The following is a 19,595-nucleotide window of genomic DNA, read 5'->3' on the forward strand; positions in this document are numbered from 1 at the left end:
TGTTTGTGACATCAAGCCAGGAACTAAACTGACTGCAGTGATCGCAAGATAGGAGTAGGTCTGGAGCTACGGCATGAAATTTTTTAGTAACAATTCTGCTACACTTTCGTTCGCACTTCTGCTAAGCTAAGAGACACTCCCAGAGGGCGGCGGCTTAGCGTGTGCACTGCTGCTAAAAGCAGCTAGCGAGCGATCAACTCGGAATGAGGGCCCATGTGTAATCACCAGAGACCACCCTTGAACTGCAAAAATCATTATGAAGTCCAGGAAAGGGGGAATGTCTGCTATTCAGGCTTCTTAAACTCAAGGACACCCTTATTTGAAGGATTTTCTCTTACGTCCTAGAGGATGCTGGGGTCCATATTAGTACCATGGGGTATAGACGGGTCTACCAGGAGCCATTGGCACTTTAAGAGTTTAAGAGTGTGGGCTGACTCCTCCCTCTATGCCCCTCCTACCAGACTCAGTTTACAAAATGAGCCAGTCACAGCTTGGGGAGCTCTACAGAGTTCTCTTGGTAAAAGTTAAATTTCTTTTTTTCAGAGTTTATTTTTTTACAGGGAGGCTGCTGGCGACAGCCTCCTTGCAACGTGGGACTGAGGGGGGGAGCAATGTCTGCCCCTCGGGGTCTTGAGCCACTGCTCCCGCTGACTGGACGTGAAGCTCCAGAGGAGTCTGATCGCGCCCCACCGCAGGGGAACGCTCGCCCCGGCAGCCAGCAGCCACCCCCTCAGAGAGCTGAAAATAGGCGAGTAAGTCACTGTCCCCCCTTGCAAGCGGGTGTGAAGAAGGCGGCTATGGGTACGTAGCTCCGGACCCAAAACTGACCAAGAACAGCCTGTCGGGGTCTAAGGATCCAAGCCAGCATATACACCTCCGGCCAGTATAATCTGTACAGAGCGGGAAGACAGCGCCATTGAGGGGGAGGAGCTTGTCCTCAGAGCGGACCCAGCAGCGTTCAGCGCCATTTTCCAGCCTGCAGCTCACTGCCAGTGGATGCCAGGTCCCTCCTGCACGACTCCAGTTGATGCCAGGTCCCTCCTGCTCGACTCCAGCTATCTGTACGGTACCAGGGAGTTGTAGAAGGGGGGGGGGGGGGGGGGACAGTGTTAAGACTGTGTCACCTACTAAGGGACACAGTCAGCGCAGGTTTAGGGTCTCTCTATACTCAAATAGCGCTGTGTGTGAGTTGGCTCCAATCTCTGTGTCTCTCTGCCATTCTTGGGGGGGGGGGACTCTGTCTGCCAGTACCCTGTGTGATTGGGGGGTGTTAGGTGTGTGTGACAACATGTCTAGGGACACTTTCATATGCTGCAGAGGATTTGTCTTACCATGCAATTAGGATTGCACTGTTTTAGCACAGATCCCGCTTAGTGAGCCAGAATGGTTGGTCTCTCTAAGGGAGACTATTTCTCAGGTTTCTGATAGGGTGCTAGGACCGAGCATGCCACTCAGGTCCTTCAGTCCTCGATGGTTGTACGGTCTGATACTGCCTCCTCGGGGTCTCCTGCGGTACATTCTCACAAATGTGCACTTGCAATTCTGCAGGATGACACGGACACCGACTCTGACACGGCTGACGGTGATGGGGATGTATTGAGGGGGTCAGCATCACTTGCCAAGGGGTGCAGTTGATGATTGAGGCTGTAAGAGATGTTTTACACATTTCAGACACAGCTCCAGAACAGGTGGAGGAGGCCTTCTTTACGGATAATAAGAAGCCACCCCTCACCTTCCCGGCATCCAAAGAATTGAATGCTATCTTTGAAAAGGCATGGGAAACTCCGGAAAAAAATTCCAGATTCCCGAGAGGGTCTTGGTGGTTTTTCCTTCCCTGAGGAAGATAGGAAGAGATGGGAGTCCCCGCAGATAGTCGACATCTCTGTCTCCAGGCTGTCCAAACAGGTGGTCGCAAGGTGGATGCTACTCGTCCACAGTTCCTGCCTAAGGTTGTATCAGCTTTCCATATCAACCAACCTATTGTGGTGCTAGTGGCTACTGACTCCTCAATTGCTTCAAAGGCCTTGGATGTTGTACGGGCTTTGAAGATCTATGTGAAGAGGACTGCTCGTCATAGGAAATCTGACTCTCTGTTTGTCCTCTACAATCCCAAGAAAATTGGGTGTCCTGCTTCTAAGCAGTCGATTTCGCGCTGGATCGGGTTCACTATCCAGCATGCGTATTCTACGGCAGGATTGCTGTGTCCAAAATCGGTTAAGGCCCACTCTACTCGTAAAGTGGGTTCTTCCTGGGTGGCTGCCCGGGGTGTCTTGGCCTTAACTGTGCTGAGCTGCTACTTGGTCTTGTTCGAACACGTTTGCCAAGTTTTACAAGCTCGATACTCTGGTCTCTGATGACCTCAAGTTTGGTCAGGCAGTATTGCAGGAGCCTCCGCGCTCTCCCTCCCATACTGGGAGCTTTGGTACATCCCCATGGTACTAATATGGACCCCAGCATCCTCTAGGACGTAAGAGAAAATAGGATTTTAATTACCTGCCGGTAAATCCTTTTCTCGTAGTCCGTAGAGGATGCTGGGCGCCCGCCCAGCGCTTCGTTTTCCTGCCTTGGGTCTATGGTTCAGTGTTACCTGGTTCCTAGGTAAGTTCTGCGTTTTTATGTTTCAGCTGTTGCTGAGTTGTTCCAGCATGTTGCCCGGATTCGCATGTTTGTGTGAGCTGGTATGAATCTCGCCACTATCTGTAATTCCTTCTCTCGAAGTATGTCGTCTTCTCGGGCACAGTTTCTAGACTGAGTCTGGTAGGAGGGGCATAGAGAGAGGAGCCAGCCCACACTCTTAAACTCTTAAAGTGCCAATGGCTCCTGGTGGACCCGTCTATACCCATGGTACTAATATGGACCCCAGCATCCTCTACGGACTACGAGAAAAGGGTTTACTGGCAGGTAATTAAAATCCACTCTCTTTCTAATGGTATGGCCACTAGTGGTTATTAACTGGCAATCCTTTTTTCATTTGTTACTCATATGAATTCAACTGAATAAAGAAAATAATATTTCATATAAGAATAAATTATGGACATTGCATAGTATTAAAACTGGTGGGGTTAAAAATAATATAATTTTTGATCTGTCCATATTAATTATTTTATCCTAAAAGAGCACAATGATTTCATTATTTGAAGTGGGCACAGTGATTTAATTTATATATTCTAAGGGGACACAATGGTTTGGTTATTTATTTTAATGGGTCACAATTTTATTTTTTTATTTTTTATTTTAATGGGTTACAATAAGAGATGAGCGGGTTAGGTTCTCCGAGAATCGAACCCACCCAAACATTGGGATCCGAGGGGACTTCCTGCCTTACTCGGATGCCAAAGCTTGGCCAAACGTCATCTTCCCGCTGTCAGATTCTTGCAGGTTATGGATTCGATATAAGCCCCCAGTGATCGGCGTCAACTTCCCTCTGGCTGTGGACAGTGTACTGGATGGACGTGTCCGTGTCAGTACTGTGTTGTCTGGCGTGGGGCGGGTGCGCTCTCTCTGTCTGCTGTATCTGAAAGGGGTGCTCTCTCTGTCTGCTGTATCTGAAAGGGGTGCTCTGTCTGCTGTATCTGAAAGGGTGCTCTCTCTGTCTGCTGTATCTGAAAGGGGTGCTCTCTCTGTCTGCTGTATCTGAAACTGTGCTCTCTCTGTCTGCTGTATCAGAAAAAGTGGTGCTCTCTCTGTCTGCTGTATCTGAAACGGGTGCTCTCTCTGTCTGCTGTATCTGAAAAAGGGGTGCTCTCTCTTTGCTGCATCTGAAAAAGGGGTGCTCTTTCTGTCTGCTGTATCTGAGAAAAGGGTGCTCTCTCTGTCTGCTGTATCTGAAAGGGGTGCTCTGTCTGTTGTATCTGAAAGGGGTGCTCTCTCTGTCTGCTGTATCTGAAAAAGGGTTGCTCTCTCTGTCTGCTGTATCTGAAAGGGATGCTCTGTTAATTAATATAACTGCATGTCAAAGATATCTTTGAGGAACAGAAGAACTTAATCCTAATTTGAAAATCATTTTTAACGGATGATTAGCAAACCTTCTCCATGTCAAAGATATCTTTGAGGAAGAGAAGAACTCAATCCTAATTTTAAAATAATTTTAACATGATTACAGCATTTAGAAATATATTGTTAACTGCCACATGTTTGCTGCCCACTGCTGACGCTTAGCTTAGTCATCCAGCTACCTTGGTGCAACCTCTTGACCTAAACTAGATAAAAGCAATATTGTGAGCTTTGCAGTGTTCAAAATAGACTGGAAATGAGTGGAAATGAATGTTATTGAGGTTGATAATACTGTAGGAACAAAAACACCCCCAAATTCTGTTATTTTAGCTGTTTTTATGATTATTATTTTTAAATCCAGATACAAAACCAAAACCCATAAGGGCGGTTTTGGCAAAATCAATACAGTATATATACAATAGAGTATATTGGCAAAATCAATACAGTATATTGGCAAAACCAATACAGATCCAAAACACGAAGGAGATCCAGATCAAAAACCAAAACACGAAAAATGGCCCGGCGCATACCCCTAGTTGCATTGATGTAATTTTTTATTCTTATGAGTCCACTATCAGTTGTAGTACTATTTAATACATTTGTTGCACAAGTGAAAATTCCAGAATACCACAAGAGTGTGCCGTTTGACCCTTCCACATGTCTGTTATGCCATCAGACCTCTTCTTATTGTCTTTTCCACCTCCACATGCCACTTTTATTCCATTTGACCCTTCCACGTGTATGCAATCACACTACTACACATGTCCCCAATATACCATCAGACCCATCCAGATTGCATTTATATGCCAATAGATTCCTCTAAATACTGCATAAGTGCCACTAGACTCCTCCACATGCCCCTTATAAGCCATATAGGATTAGATCCCCCACCCCCAATTACCTTTACAGCTGAAGCTCATGCAAATATATGGGACATACACAATCCTTGTTCGGCGCTCACTGGAGCACATTGATTCAGACAGTTGCCTCCCCACGATGTGTAAAGAAGAAGGTCATATGATGTACTGCAGGTCTCCTCCAGCCACCGGAGCAACAGCACAACTTCACAACCCCACTTCTGTTCACTGAACATTTGGCATGCACGTAAGTGGTTGCGGACTCCTGCCCTATAGCTGTGCATTTGATGCTGAGTAGTACTAGGCTTTTGCACAGTGAAATGTGTAAAACTGGACGTTGCTGATTTACTGTGCAGTTTACCCTTAACTACATGATGTTTAGAGGATTTCAAACCGCAACAACTCAGTTACGGTTTTAGTTTACAACCTCTAGGCCACAGGATAGTAAATACTGTGGTTTAGATCTGAAAACTACATCTGATGTAAGGTGGTTTGCAAATGCACACTAAACTGTAAACTGTACTTTAGTAAATCTCCCCCCAAATATTAATGTGATTAGATGAAATATAACATGTTCTATGAGCATAAATGACTTTGCAGAGTTAGTCACGAGTTTATTTGAGAGTCACAAGTAGAGGAATGTTCTGTACCAGCATTTATCTGTCCAACCTCACTGACCTGTGTGACAAGTATAAAAAAATGTATTTCTTTAATGCGCATCAGAGTGATAGGTGCTGGCTCATTTCCCAGACTCGGAGATGCAAGGCAAAGATCAACTTATTCTGTGTATTTGAGGAAGAGTTTACTTTATATTCTAGCAAAAAAACACAATAAGAACACAAGTTACTTTAACATATTTAAAAAAAAAAAAAATGTGTATATATTGTGCTACTACAATCATTAAAAGAAAACTAGAGTACAATAAGATTATTGCTACATATTACAAGCAAGAGACAATTGATTCTCTTAATTGCAGTCATTTTAGCTGATGGACATTAATGGCACTGCCCTTGTGTAGAACACAATTCACTTCTACAAAGCATGCTCACCAATCTGTCAGTCATTCTCTGTTGTTTTAGACAAACACTTTCCTCCTAACATTATAGTACTGTAGATACCATTGCTGGACCCAGCGCTCACCTGTTGGCCCCAGGAACATGGAATCAGGTGAGAAGGAGCCGTTACCTGGGGCTATCTGCTGCTACTTCATGCACTCTGAGTGACATCACATCCAGCCAATTACAGAGTGATTCACTTACAGGATTGGACTGGCTCAAGGGGTTCAAGGGAAACCCCCGGTGGGCCCTACTTTCTTTGGGCCTATCTCCTCCTTTTGTGATCAGGTTCCAGACTGTGAACTTGAATTATACATTATACATATGTTACCTTATTCTGCATAGGACTATGATGTATTTTGTACAGTGCATTAATCTGGTACATGGCCTAGCAGTATTTAATATATATATCTATATATATATATATATATATATATATATATATATATAAATATATATATATATTTATCAAGGGGCCCTAATGGCACTCTCTAATGGCTATCCAAATGTCCGTAGTGGCTGGCCACACACTGTCTGTAGACTGACTATACCCCTAATCATGGACTCGTACTTCTTAATTTCCCGGTGGGCCATTCATGTCCCAGTCCGACACTGCTCATATAGCAAAGGAGAACAGTGTGGAGAGAAGAAAGGGAGTGAAGAAACTGTAAGAAGGGAAGAACTGGATTTAAGTCCACTGTATCCATAAGTGATGCCAGAGGAAGTGTACTATGGAAAAGGGTGCAGCTGGGACACTTATAGAAGGCTAAGCCAATATTCAGGAGACTAAGGAGGACATTTACTAAGCAGTGATAAGAGCAGAGAAGTGAGCCAGTGGAGAAGTGCCCATGGCAACCAATCAGCACTGAAGTAACATCTATAATTTGCATACTATAAAATTATACAGAGCTGCTGATTGGTTGCTGGGGCAACTTCTCCACTGGCTCACTTCTCCGCTCTTATCACTGCTTAGTAAATGTCCTTCTAAATATCTGTAGACCAATTAAGCTGTCAATCTAAAATAGAATACTTTAATGCATATCTAAAGAGCTGGCTTTCTAGACAAGTGCCCATGGCGATGGTGAATTACCTTTTTTCATACTACATGGCATCATTTGCAGGGTAAATCACCAGTACAGAAGACCCATCTGAACTAGAGGTCGTGTCTTGAACTACCTAACACTGCTCCTCCCCTCACCTTTTACACATTTGTGCTAATTGTTGGGGCTGATACACACATCATTACCTTCTCTTTATTAACAACTAGATGTTGTCATACTCTCTTTCTTCCTATCTTCTTTTCCCCACTCTTTTTATCTCAAATATTTTTATTAGCGATTCTGTATCTCCCCACTCTTTCTCTTCCACTTTCTCCCCCTCTTACTCCATTATCCCTCATCTATCTACAGATGTGTCCTTACTTGCTGATTGTCCATACACCATATAGCGCAAGAGTCAGACACCCAGTGTGACTGAGACATTATTAGAAGAGTATTGTTTTGTATTTCTCTTTACATTATGCATCTAATAGGCCCTACACACTGGGCGATATTAGTGAAAGATATGAATCAGATACCGTTCATATCTTTCAGTGTGGAGGCACCAGCGATGAACGATGTGTGGCCCCGTGCTCGTTCATCACTGGTCTCCCGTCGGCTGTGCATGCAGGCCAATATGGACGATCTCGTCCATATTTGCCTGCACTGCTATGGAGCCGGGTGACGGGGGAGTGAAGAAACTTCACTCCCCCCGTCACTGCCCCCTGCCGCCGGGTCGCCCGTCGGCCATATTCACTGTCGGGCAGCTCGGCGGCAGATATTGCAGTGTGTAGGGCCCATTAGTCGCATAGCAGATGCAGCGATAAACTGCTCAAATTGTAGTAGAGATGCTGGGCCGTGACTATAATGGTAAAGGAATTGCTTTTACACATATACTGTACAAAGTCACAGATGTGTTATGAGCCACAGCAGTGGTTCATTCCTGTTTGTATTCTGTTCATGTATTTTATGTTATATTTCTGTTTGCATGCCAGGATTTCTCATGTACTTGTTTTGAATACTGTTGCAGGCCGCCCTTGGTGAGTCTGTGTAAATGCAGCCTTTGGTGTTCTGTCCTGCCAGAGTGTGAAGCACATTTCCCTAACTATCTGAGTTCCCGATTGTTCATGTGAGACCTTGCATGGAAGAAGTATCAGACAGCTTTGGTTGTTCCTACCTTGTCTTGCTCTGCCTAGCCTAGCCTGGAAACCAGGATTCTCTTGCAGCTAAGTGTTCTGGTTTATGCTTCACTTAGCTCTGTCTAGATATTTAGGAACTCATTGCTTTATTATTTCTTATTACATCCTGTGCATTGTTGTACGCAAATATACTGTTTGGTTGCTTAAAACATCTCTGGGCTATTGTTGCCCCTACAGTTTGTATTCTTTCCCGTAAGTAGTCTTGCAGGGTTTAGTTAGCTTTCCCCTTACTCACTCGTAGTCTCAGTTGGTGCCTTGTTACCTAATAAGACCTAGGGGCATCGGAGTCTGGGTGGATCTAATTCGCCCATTCAAACGTGGCTGCTAAAGGCAGAAGTCTAGCTCTGCAGGCACCATCCGCCCAGTAGCAGGAGTAACGGAGTTAGGGTTAGAATAGGCGTTGCTCGGTCATTCGTAACTGGCCGCAGCTTCACTCGTGAGTAGTGGAACTCCCCAGTTGTCACCCATTCTCAGAGTTCCAGGTACTCAGTTCGGAACATTGTACTCGTTTCCTAACAGTTGACGCACAATGGAACTCAGCATGAAAAAAGCCACAGCTGCTCACATTGGGGAACTTTTTATACAGATTCAGACTTAGTTGCACACAGATATATAAAATTGGCCAGTGTAAACTAGCATTGTACTTCTGTCCTCTAAGTTGTTTTATTTACAAGAATAAGATGCACATACTGAGTAAGAAATACGATCTGCGCTGAAAGTCGCATGTGACCAGGCGCACCCATAGCTTCCCTATAGCTATCGAATAGGAAGGACATGCGCAAAACATGTAAACTCATTCATTTTTCTGAATGTGCTATATGTTAAATCTCACCGTTTGCACCCGTAAAGAGAGATATATCTGACAGAATCAGCCCTGTAATATGTAGCAGTATTATCATGTAACCAAAAGGATTTTATGTCTATTATAAAACAATTTAAAGCATAATGTGCTGAGACATTATAAAACATGTGTATGACTGGAGGGTTTACAGTAATTGGAAGAGGGGTTGAGCATTGATAACTGTCAGAACTGCTTTGTCATGTTTCATATTTTCTGCAGTGAATTATCACATCCAATGAATGTCAAAAACTTTGTCACCATCATGTCTGTTTATTTATAGTAAATCTAAAATAATGAAAACACTTGCAGTATTAATTGTCAAGTGATTTGATATGTACTGTTTAGTAGGGTGATGTACTAAGCCTTGAAGAGTGGTAAAGTGGAGAGAGATAAAGTACCAGCCAATCAGCTGCTAACTGCCAATTTACAGGCTGTGTTTGAAAATTGACAGTTAGGAGCTGAGTGGCTGCTAGTTTATCTCTCTCCACTTTATTACTCTCCAAGGCTTAGTACATCTGGCCCATGTATTTAAAGTAATATTTATTGCCTTTGGGCCATAGCATATTTCAATCAACATCAGTTCAACATTTAAAAATATATATATACATTTAACAAGTAACAAAACATCACAGATAACATAAAAGTAATTCATAGGGCGGCATTCAAATTATATATTACTCCCAGTCTCCTTTCTAAAATGATCCCCGTTATCGCACATATCGCATCCATAGTGATCAGGTTTAGCTGTGTAATGGGTTGGGTGCCTCGCTACCCCGGGCATAGCAAGCTTAAATAATGATACCATGCCCCCTGAGTGCAGAAACAGAATGGGTGTGGAAGGGGGTAAAAAGGAATTGAATACCGTATATAATGTCTGACGAGGTGCAAACAGATGTTTCATCTGAACTGCAAAGGATCATCCAAACAGGGCTGGTGCTGGAGAGTTTTGCGCCCCACTGCAAATTATACATTTGTGCCCTCCCTTTCCATACCTCACAAAGGAACAGTGCATCGCAGAAAAGGGGTGTGGTCTGCAGGGAATCCAGGGGAGTGGGGCACAGTTGCTGGGAGAGAACATGGGGGGGGGGGGGGGGATTGACACATTAACTAGGTGACACAGTGGCTGGGACAGAACGCAGAGGGGGCATGTAATAAAGTTTCAGTACACAGAGGAGGGGTGAAACAGTGACAGAACACGGGGGGAAGGGTGGGGCAGTACAGCGAGACTTCCGGGTGTCTGCAATATCACAAGAACCCGAAGTCTCAGTGGTTATACTAACCCAACCGCTTGCACCCCAGTGCCCTCCCCGTGCCCAGTGACCTGAAGTGCTGCGCAGCGCTCAGAGACATAACCACCTGTTCAGCTAGGTTTCTGGCTCTGGCGCTGCCTGCCTCTGCCCACGGTGGCCACGATGCTGCCTTGTATAGCCGGTTTATTTACTGGGGGCCAGGAGAGCGCATTTCCTCTTTTGCGCTGATGACTGCAGTTGTGGGAATTCGACTTTATAATGGTCACAGAGGGGCACGGGCACAGCATGGCTGGCTGGCTGCAACAGCAATATGAAGCGCTGCGGTGTGTAAGGGGGGGGGCTTGCTGCAGTCATGCTGGGCAGGGACCTGAAGCCCGGCCCGTTCTGTTATATCTGCCTGAGAGGAGACCAATGCAACTTCATTGTTTTGAAAAAAGTATATGCCGTAGCATATGCGCAGTTGCACACAGCTGCCGCAGCGCTGCCTGTCATACAATGTGACAGGCGCAGTGGCAGCCAGCAGCATCAGTCATGTACAGCAGCAGAATCGCACAGCAGGGAGAGTGCCTCTCCAGCCCGGTGCCTGCATGCTTTTCATCGCTTTTCTGAGCGGGTTGCGTTGGGCCTGCTTACAAAGTAACAGAGACAAAAGATGTTTGAATGCATTGGCATCAAAAGTGTGTGTGGTGGGGGGAGTGGGTACTAATTACCTGGGCCCGGGCTGCTGGAGGGGCCCGTGTCCGCTGCCCAACACCCCGCCACCCCTACCACCCTGAGTATACCTATGGCCAGAGCCATCATTCCAGTGATATCTTTGGGAAGATGGCGCTGCACATTGAAAGGAAACACTATGCATTGAAAGCAAACACTAGAGCAGGCCTGGCCAACCTGTGGCTCTCCAGTGAAACTATACATCCCAGCATGCTCTGCCACGGTTTTAGCATTTCCTGTAGCTGGGACTTATAGTTTTGCAACAGCTGGAGAGCCACAGGTAGGCCAGGCCTGCACTAGAGTCTATGCTCTCTAGTGGCCAGGGTCATCTTCCCAAATATCACTGGGAAGATGGTGCTGGGCGGGAAGGATGGACCCGCTCAGTGCCAGATTAAGGTCCTCATGGGCCTGGAGCTGACATTTTTGAAGGGCCTATTGTGTACTTCCGTAGGGGTTGTGGGGGTGTGACGGGGGCTACTGACCAGTGCTGTATTTATAATATATATATATATATATATATATATATATATTATATATATATATTTATATACAGTGGTCGAAGTGAAAATTTTGAAGTGGAAGTATGGAAAAGTGAAGGTTGTAATTCGACGTGCGCTCCGGAAAAGGGGGCATGGTCACTCAAAAGGGGGCGTGTAGTTTGCCACACCATGTACTCCTTATACACCACAATAGTAGGACCTCTTTTCCTATCTAGTACTGGTGCCCTTGCACATTACACCACACGGTTTGAGCTGAAAATTCACATTATAGCACATGGAATGAGCCGAAATTCACATTATAGCACACGGAATGAGCCGAAATTCACATATTAGAACATGATATGACCCAAAATTCACATCATAGCATATGGAATGAGCCGAAATTCACATTATAGCACATGGAATGAGCCGAAATTCACATTATAGCACACAGAATGAGCCGAAATTCACATTATAGCACACAGAATAAGCCGAAATTCACATTATAGCACACAGAATGAGCCAAAAATCATATTATAGCACACGTTATGAGCCGAAATTTACATTATGGCACACAGAATGAGCTGAAATTCACACTATAGCACAAAGAATGAAACGAAATTCACATTATAGCACACAGAATGAGCCGAAATTCACATTATAGCACACAAAATGAGCCAAAATTCACATTATAGCACATGGAATGAGCCGAAATTCATAGTATAGCACACAGAATGAGCCGAAATTCACATTATAGCACACAGAATGAGACGAAATTCATAGTATAGCACAAAGAATGAGCCAAAATTCACATTATAGCACGAGTGAGCCAAAATTCACACTATAGCACAAAGAATGAAACAAAATTCACATTATAGCACACAGAATGAGCTGAAATTCATCTTATAGCACACGGAATGAGCCGAAATTCACATTATAGCACATGGAATGAGCTGAAATTCATAGTATAGCACACAGAATGAGCTGAAATTCACATTATAGCACACAGAATGAGCCGAAATTCACATTATAGCACACAGAATGAGTCAAAATTCATAGTATAGCACACAGAATGAGCCGAAAATTCACATTATAGCACAACGAGTAAGCCAAAATTCACATTATAGCACACAGAATGAGCCGAAATTCACATTATAGCACACAGGATAAGCTGAAATTCACATTATGCCACATGGAATGAGACAAAATTCAGGGAGAGTGACAGCAGGGACAGGGAAAGTGACAGAGAGAGGGACAGCAAGGGCATATAGTAGGGACTAGGGAGAGAGAGAGGCAGCAGGGTAAGATTACCTAGTTAGCAGCGGTGGTGCTGAGGTTGCTGTGGTCCTCGGAGCTGGTACGTGGATGAGGAGGCTGTGGGAGTTGGCGTAGGTGCAGAGAAGGACTGAGGGCAGCAGAGGAGGCTGAGGGCGGTGGTGCAACGGAGGAGGAGGTTGTGGTCGGCGGCCTTTGGTGTGGCACAGCAGGTCCTATGACCGTGACGATACTATTTGAAATCTGCCTCGGACCGGCAGCCAATCATGAGCAGCCACTCCTGATTAGCTGCCGGTCCGTGTCAGATTTGAAATAGTAGCGCTGCGGTCAGCTCGATGCGGTGGCGGGGGTCACACACACTACATATAAAAAAAAATATATTACATTTAAAAAATATGTATATCTAATATATACAACTCGTTCATACCGTTAAGTGTGTATGCACCAATGATGAACGATGCGCGGCCCCGTGCGCGTTCATCGTTGGTGCCTGGTGGCTTATACAAGCAGGCCGCCAGGTGACGGGGGGAGTGAAGAAACTTCACTCCCCCAGCCACCACCACCCCGCCGCCGGGTTGCTTGTCTGCCGTATCAGCCGTCGGGCACATCGCCGAATGTGTAGGGCCCTTTAGTATGTATGTATGTATGTATGTATGTATATATATATATATATATATATAATGATGTGAGGACCGGCACTCTCAATCCCACAATGTAACTGCCCCGGTGCCTCCTCAAATGATCAATGGACCATATAAAACACCGTGCAGAGTGGCACTCGTAGGACTTCAATCAATAAACAAAGGACACAGCGGTCACAAGTTTGGTCTAATCGACGTTTCGATAATTTAATATCGTCTTCAGGATAACCAGCATGAATACAAAACAACGTTTAAATACCTACTCACCACCCCCAGTGTGTCCACGCCATCGCTGCGGGCGCCGGGTCCTCGGACGACAGCAGACTGCGTCGCGCACTTCCTGTGTGCCCAGGCGCTCGAGCGGTTGCCTGGAAACCAAAACCAACACGTGACATAAACAAACAGTGTAGGGCATAGCAGAAGCGTGCAGGACCGTTAAAAACACAGGACTGGGGACAGCACAATCAAAACTAAGTAAATACACATTACAGACATTGTTGTCATGGATATTCATATAAGCATATGTAATTAGGTTAAATGGGACACAAAGATTCCGGATATCCTAAATGCTAGTTACAGGGCACTGACAGTACGTGCCCCATGCACAAGACACCTAGCTGCCAAAAATATACAATAACAAGCAGCTGATCCCCCCGCCCCCCCCCCCCTTTAAAACAAAGAAGGGAGTTAATGTAATAAAGAAACATCATATTGCTGTACAGACCTAGGTGCAAGGGGAGCATGATATTACAGAAAACAATTCAGGGGGAGGTTCTCATTTAACCCTTTGGGGGTAATCGTATTCAGGCGGTATATCCACCTTGCTTCTCTCTGTAGCAAGGCCTTCCCCCTATCACCCCCCCTGAGGCGTTTTGGTTCAGTATCGATGATTTTATATCGCAATGTGGACAGGCCATGACCTAACAATTTGAAATGCCTGGCAACTGGTTGATTAGAACCACTCTTACCCCCCTCCAGGGCATGTCTTATGGCCGATCTGTGGAGTGCCATGTGCTCCTTAAACATCCTTGTGGTCTTCCCCACATAGAGGAGACCACAAGGACATCGAATGATGTAAATCACATAAGTGCTGCTACATGACAGTACATGGCGTATAGCGATCCGTTCCCCAGAATGTGGGTGGGCGAAGGAATCACCATACTCCATGAAACTACATGTTGTACAGCCGGTACATCGGTAACATCCTGCTTTTCTAGTAAGGAAGGTGCTGGGCCCACTACTCTTAGCACTGGAAACATCATTTTTAACAAGCCAATCTTTTAAGTTCCTGTTTCTAGTGTAACTGGCTAACACTTTGGTATTCTTTAGCATAGTCAGCTCAGGATCTGCTGTCACCACAGGCCACAACTTTTTAACTGCCTTCGTTATACGTGGACTGGCTGAGGAATACTGCTGCACAAACGGAATACAGTCCCCAAGACGTTCTTTCCTGTCCACAGACGGAATCAGAGTTCTCGACCGTGGAATCGCCAGAGCTCTTTCTTTGGCTTTAACAAGATCCACGTATTTGTAACCTCTGATCATGAATTGCTTGATCATATTATCAATCTCCCTCTCGGTATTAACGATGTCATCCGATATACGGTGTATTCTCAAGAATTGTGAAAACGGAAGACCCTTCTTGGTGGAACTGGGGTGTTGACTGCTCGCATGCAATATCGTATTGCGATCAGTGGCCTTCTTGTACAGTAAGGTGCCAATTTTGCCATTCTCCAGGGAGACTCGTACATCCAGGTAATTAACAGACTGTGTGCTCATCTGGTACGTGAATTTGATGGTGCTCTCAATGGCGTTGATGGCTGCCATAAGATCATTAAATTCTGCCTCCGTCCCCGTCCAGACCAGAAGCAGATCATCAATATACCGTACAAAGAACGGGATTTTGGCCGCTATGTTGGTGTCACTGAAGAAAGCTTGGCGTTCAACTTCAAACATATAGGTGTTTGCGAAGGCTGGGGCCACACAGGACCCCATCGCACAGCCCTGTTGCTGAACATACCACCGGGAGTCAAACAGAAAATAATTTCTCTTCAAAGTAAGCTCGAGAAGTCTAATGAAGAAGGAGATGTCTGGACCAGAGTATAGTGTGCTGGATGACAGAAGTCTATAAACCGCCTCAAGACCACCCGAATGGGGGATGTGGGTATATAGGCTCACTATATCTAGTGTACAAAGAAATGCATTATCAGGAAGTATGGGCAACTTCTGTAGTTGTAATATCAGAGAGGTAGTGTCCTTTAAGTAGGTCTTCTGAGCTTGGACTACTGGCTGGAGATAGACATCTAGGTATTGGGAGATTCTATAATAAACAGACACCTAGCATGCACAAGACACCTAGCTGCCAAAAATATACAATAACAAGCAGCTGATCCCCCCGCCCCCCCCCCCCCCCCCCTTTAAAACAAAGAAGGGAGTTAATGTAATACAGAAACATCATATTGCTGTACAGACCTAGGTGCAAAGGGAGCATGATATTACAGAAAACAATTCAGAGGGAGGTTCTTTTAAGTTCCTGTTTCTAGTGTAACTGGCTAACACTTTGGTATTCTTTAGCATAGTCAGCTCAGGGGGGGTGATAGGGGGAAGGCCTTGCTACAGAGAGAAGCAAGGTGGATATACCGCCTGAATACGATTACCCCCAAAGGGTTAAATGAGAACCTCCCTCTGAATTGTTTTCTGTAATATCATGCTCCCCTTGCACCTAGGTCTGTACAGCAATATGATGTTTCTGTATTACATTAACTCCCTTCTTTGTTTTAAAGGGGGGGGGGGGGGGATCAGCTGCTTGTTATTGTATATTTTTGGCAGCTAGGTGTCTTGTGCATGGGGCACGTACTGTCAGTGCCCTGTAACTAGCATTTAGGATATCCGGAGTCTTTGTGTCCCGTTTAACCTAATTACATATGCTTATATGAATATCCATGACAACAATGTCTGTAATGTGTATTTACTTAGTTTTGATTGTGCTGTCCCCAGTCCTGTGTTTTTAACGGTCCTGCACGCTTCTGCTATGCCCTACACTGTTTGTTTATGTCACGTGTTGGTTTTGGTTTCCAGGCAACCGCTCGAGCGCCTGGGCACACAGGAAGTGCGCGACGCAGTCTGCTGTCGTCCGAGGACCCGGCGCCCGCAGCGATGGCGTGGACACACTGGGGGTGGTGAGTAGGTATTTAAACGTTGTTTTGTATTCATGCTGGTTATCCTGAAGACGATATTAAATTATCGAAACGTCGATTAGACCAAACTTGTGACCGCTGTGTCCTTTGTTTATTGATTGAAGTCCTACGAGTGCCACTCTGCACGGTGTTTTATATATATATATATATATATGAGCAGATTTGCCCGGCACTCCCAATATTGGCAAGTATCCCGAGTGCCCACGCAGCAGAATAAAGTAGAGATGAGGTAAATGAAGCGGCGGCTCTCCAGTTTAATTCAATCTACGAATGTGTATTGTATCAAAAGCATACATGAAGTGGTCACATAGGGCCAACGTTCTGGGGTCCGCAACCCCTTTGTTAAGGCATGAACTGTTCACACCTTGACAAAGGGGTTGCGGACCCCGGAACGTTGGCCCTATGTGACCACTTCATGTATGCTTTTGATACAATACACGTTTGTTGATTGATTTAAACCGGAGTGCCGCTGCTTCATTTACCTCATCTATATATATATATATATATATATATATATATATAGATATACATATGTATATATATATATAGATATACAGATACTGTGTGTATATATATATATATATATATATATATACACGCACATACTCATACAGTATAGGATATATACATGTTATATAAAAAATATATAGGCAGCCCGCCCCTTGAAGTGTCGAACATCTCACAGTGATCCTCTCTACTGAGGAGCGATGGACCAGCCAGGGCTTCCTTCACGGGGCTTGCAGCAGAGGGAGCAGTGCCTGTGCTGTGCTGCACTGTGAAGCTGGACACTGTGTGCGGTGGAGGGGCGGCGCCTATATGACGTCACACCTCGTGACGTCTACGTGGAGGCGCCGGGTCTCGTCACTGTAAGAACGCGGCGCAGGGAGGGCTAGGAAAGTCTTTCACTGCGCCGCCATTGTCTTTATGCCTGTGGGCTGTGGCGGCATCTGAATCATCTCTAAGGCGGCGGCGGAGGTTTGGAGGGGGAAGGCAGCGGGGATGTTAGAATGCTGCTGTAGAAGGAATTTTTTCCCCCTGTCTACAGCAGCATAGAGCAGTGGAGAGGCTGTGGGCCTATTTGATGTGTGGGCCTGGAGCTGCAGCTCCATCCGCCCCATTGTTAATCCGGCCCTGGACCTGCTTCCTGTTCAAGCACAGTAAGAAGCAAGTGCCCTCCTCTGCGCTCCTGTGTTAAAATGCACAGAAGCGCCCCACAATTATTTTCTTCTTTACATAATTTATAATTAACAGGAGTCATCACGCCCACTTTTTAGCCATGTCCCTTTCCCTTATCAGGGCCCAGCGTGACTCTCTATGCCCCTGTTTGAATGACAAGTCAAGCAAAAATTCTGTCTCCCATATTTTCCCTTTGTGCCACTGTTATATACTATTGTGTATCCTGCCTATTGTCCAGATGGAAACGAGGATCTGTATCAATATTTGGTTAAGCCATTTGGACTGAGTAATGCACCAGCAGTCTTCCAAAAATAAATGAACAGTTTACTCCAGGATCTATTGTATTGAGCTGACTTCGAGTGAACCAAATTTACTACAACTTGAAGAAGTGCGTTGTCAAGTAGAAGGAGATTGCATTCCTAGGATACATCATCTCTGGTACCAGTCTTCGGATGGATCCTGAGAAGCTTTCTACCATCGCCAACTGTCTCGTCCCCTAGGGGGTACAAGCTATTCAACAATTCATGGAATTCAGCAACTTTCACAGACAAGTCATCAAAAATGAATTTTGCTAATTAAAACATCACACTGTTTGGACTATCACCAGGCCAAATGTTCATTGTTCTTCGTCCCATATCAGTGGTAGCTGCTCCCATCACAGCTCCTGCTAGGAAGTCACAGTCCTGAGGCTGAGAACATATTCTCTTAACTAAAGCAACTTTTCCCATTTGCACCCATTCTAAGACCAAAATCCTGACATATTTTTTTTCTTAGGATGCCTCTACAGTTGGAGTTGGTGAAGGAATCTCTTCTCGGCTGCTGTGGGGAATGCTGGCATCTCGACTCTCCCTGACTGTTGCTATGGGCAGGTCTCTGTCCTCCCTCGCTGGTGTAGGCGCTTGTGACTCTAAGCAGCTGTGGCACCTATAGGGCCCACGCCTTGTTCCAAGGGACATCTCTACTGCCCATGCTCAAATCACTGGGGAAATGGCCACCACAGTATTTTCCAGGTGATTTCTCTCTATAGCAGTGGCCACTGTGGGACTTCGAATGGGTAAGTATTAGATATGTATGGAGGACACTTTTCGGGTTTTGTGTTTTGGTTTTTGATCTCCATTCGTGTTTTGGATCTGGATTGGTTTTGGCAAAACTACCCTTTCGGGTTTTGGTTTTGGATCTGGATGTTTTTTGAAAATAACATAAAAACAGCTAAAATCACCGAATTTGGGGATAATTTTGATCCTACGGTATTATTAACCTCAATAACATTCACTTCTACTCATTTCCAGTCTATTCTGAACACCTCACACCTCACAATATTGTTTTTAGGCCAAAAGGTTGCACCGAGATAGCTGAATGACTAAGCTAAGCGACACAAGTGGGCGGCACAAAAAAACTGGCCCATCTAGGAGTGGCATTGCAGTGTCAGACAGGATGGCACTTTTAAAAACTAGGCCCCAAAGAGCACATCGTGCAAAGAAAAAAAAGGCACAAGATGGAATTGTCCTTGGGTCCTCCCACCCACCTTTATGTTGTTTAAACAGGACATGCACAGTTTAATAAACCCATCATTTCAGCGACAGATGGTCCCCCTGGAAAAAGCTTGCTAAGTTCTCCAAATCATAGCTAGCTACAAACATACCACCTCCTTCTTTGATGACTTTTCACATTATGAGAAGAGGCAAGAGGAAGAGGACAGTGTCATGAAGGTGATTAAAAATTAGAAATGCACATGCAATCAGGAACAACACACAGGCTTTCACCTCCACTCCTATATTGGTGTGGAACGGAAAGGACTGCAACCAAGCAAATATATAATTACCTCATTACGGGACAAACTGAAAAACTAGGGTCCAAAGCCTCCAAATTTGTACCCCCTTCTCC

This window comes from Pseudophryne corroboree, chromosome 1, assembly GCF_028390025.1.
Source record: "Pseudophryne corroboree isolate aPseCor3 chromosome 1, aPseCor3.hap2, whole genome shotgun sequence".
Lineage (NCBI taxonomy): Eukaryota > Metazoa > Chordata > Amphibia > Anura > Myobatrachidae > Pseudophryne > Pseudophryne corroboree.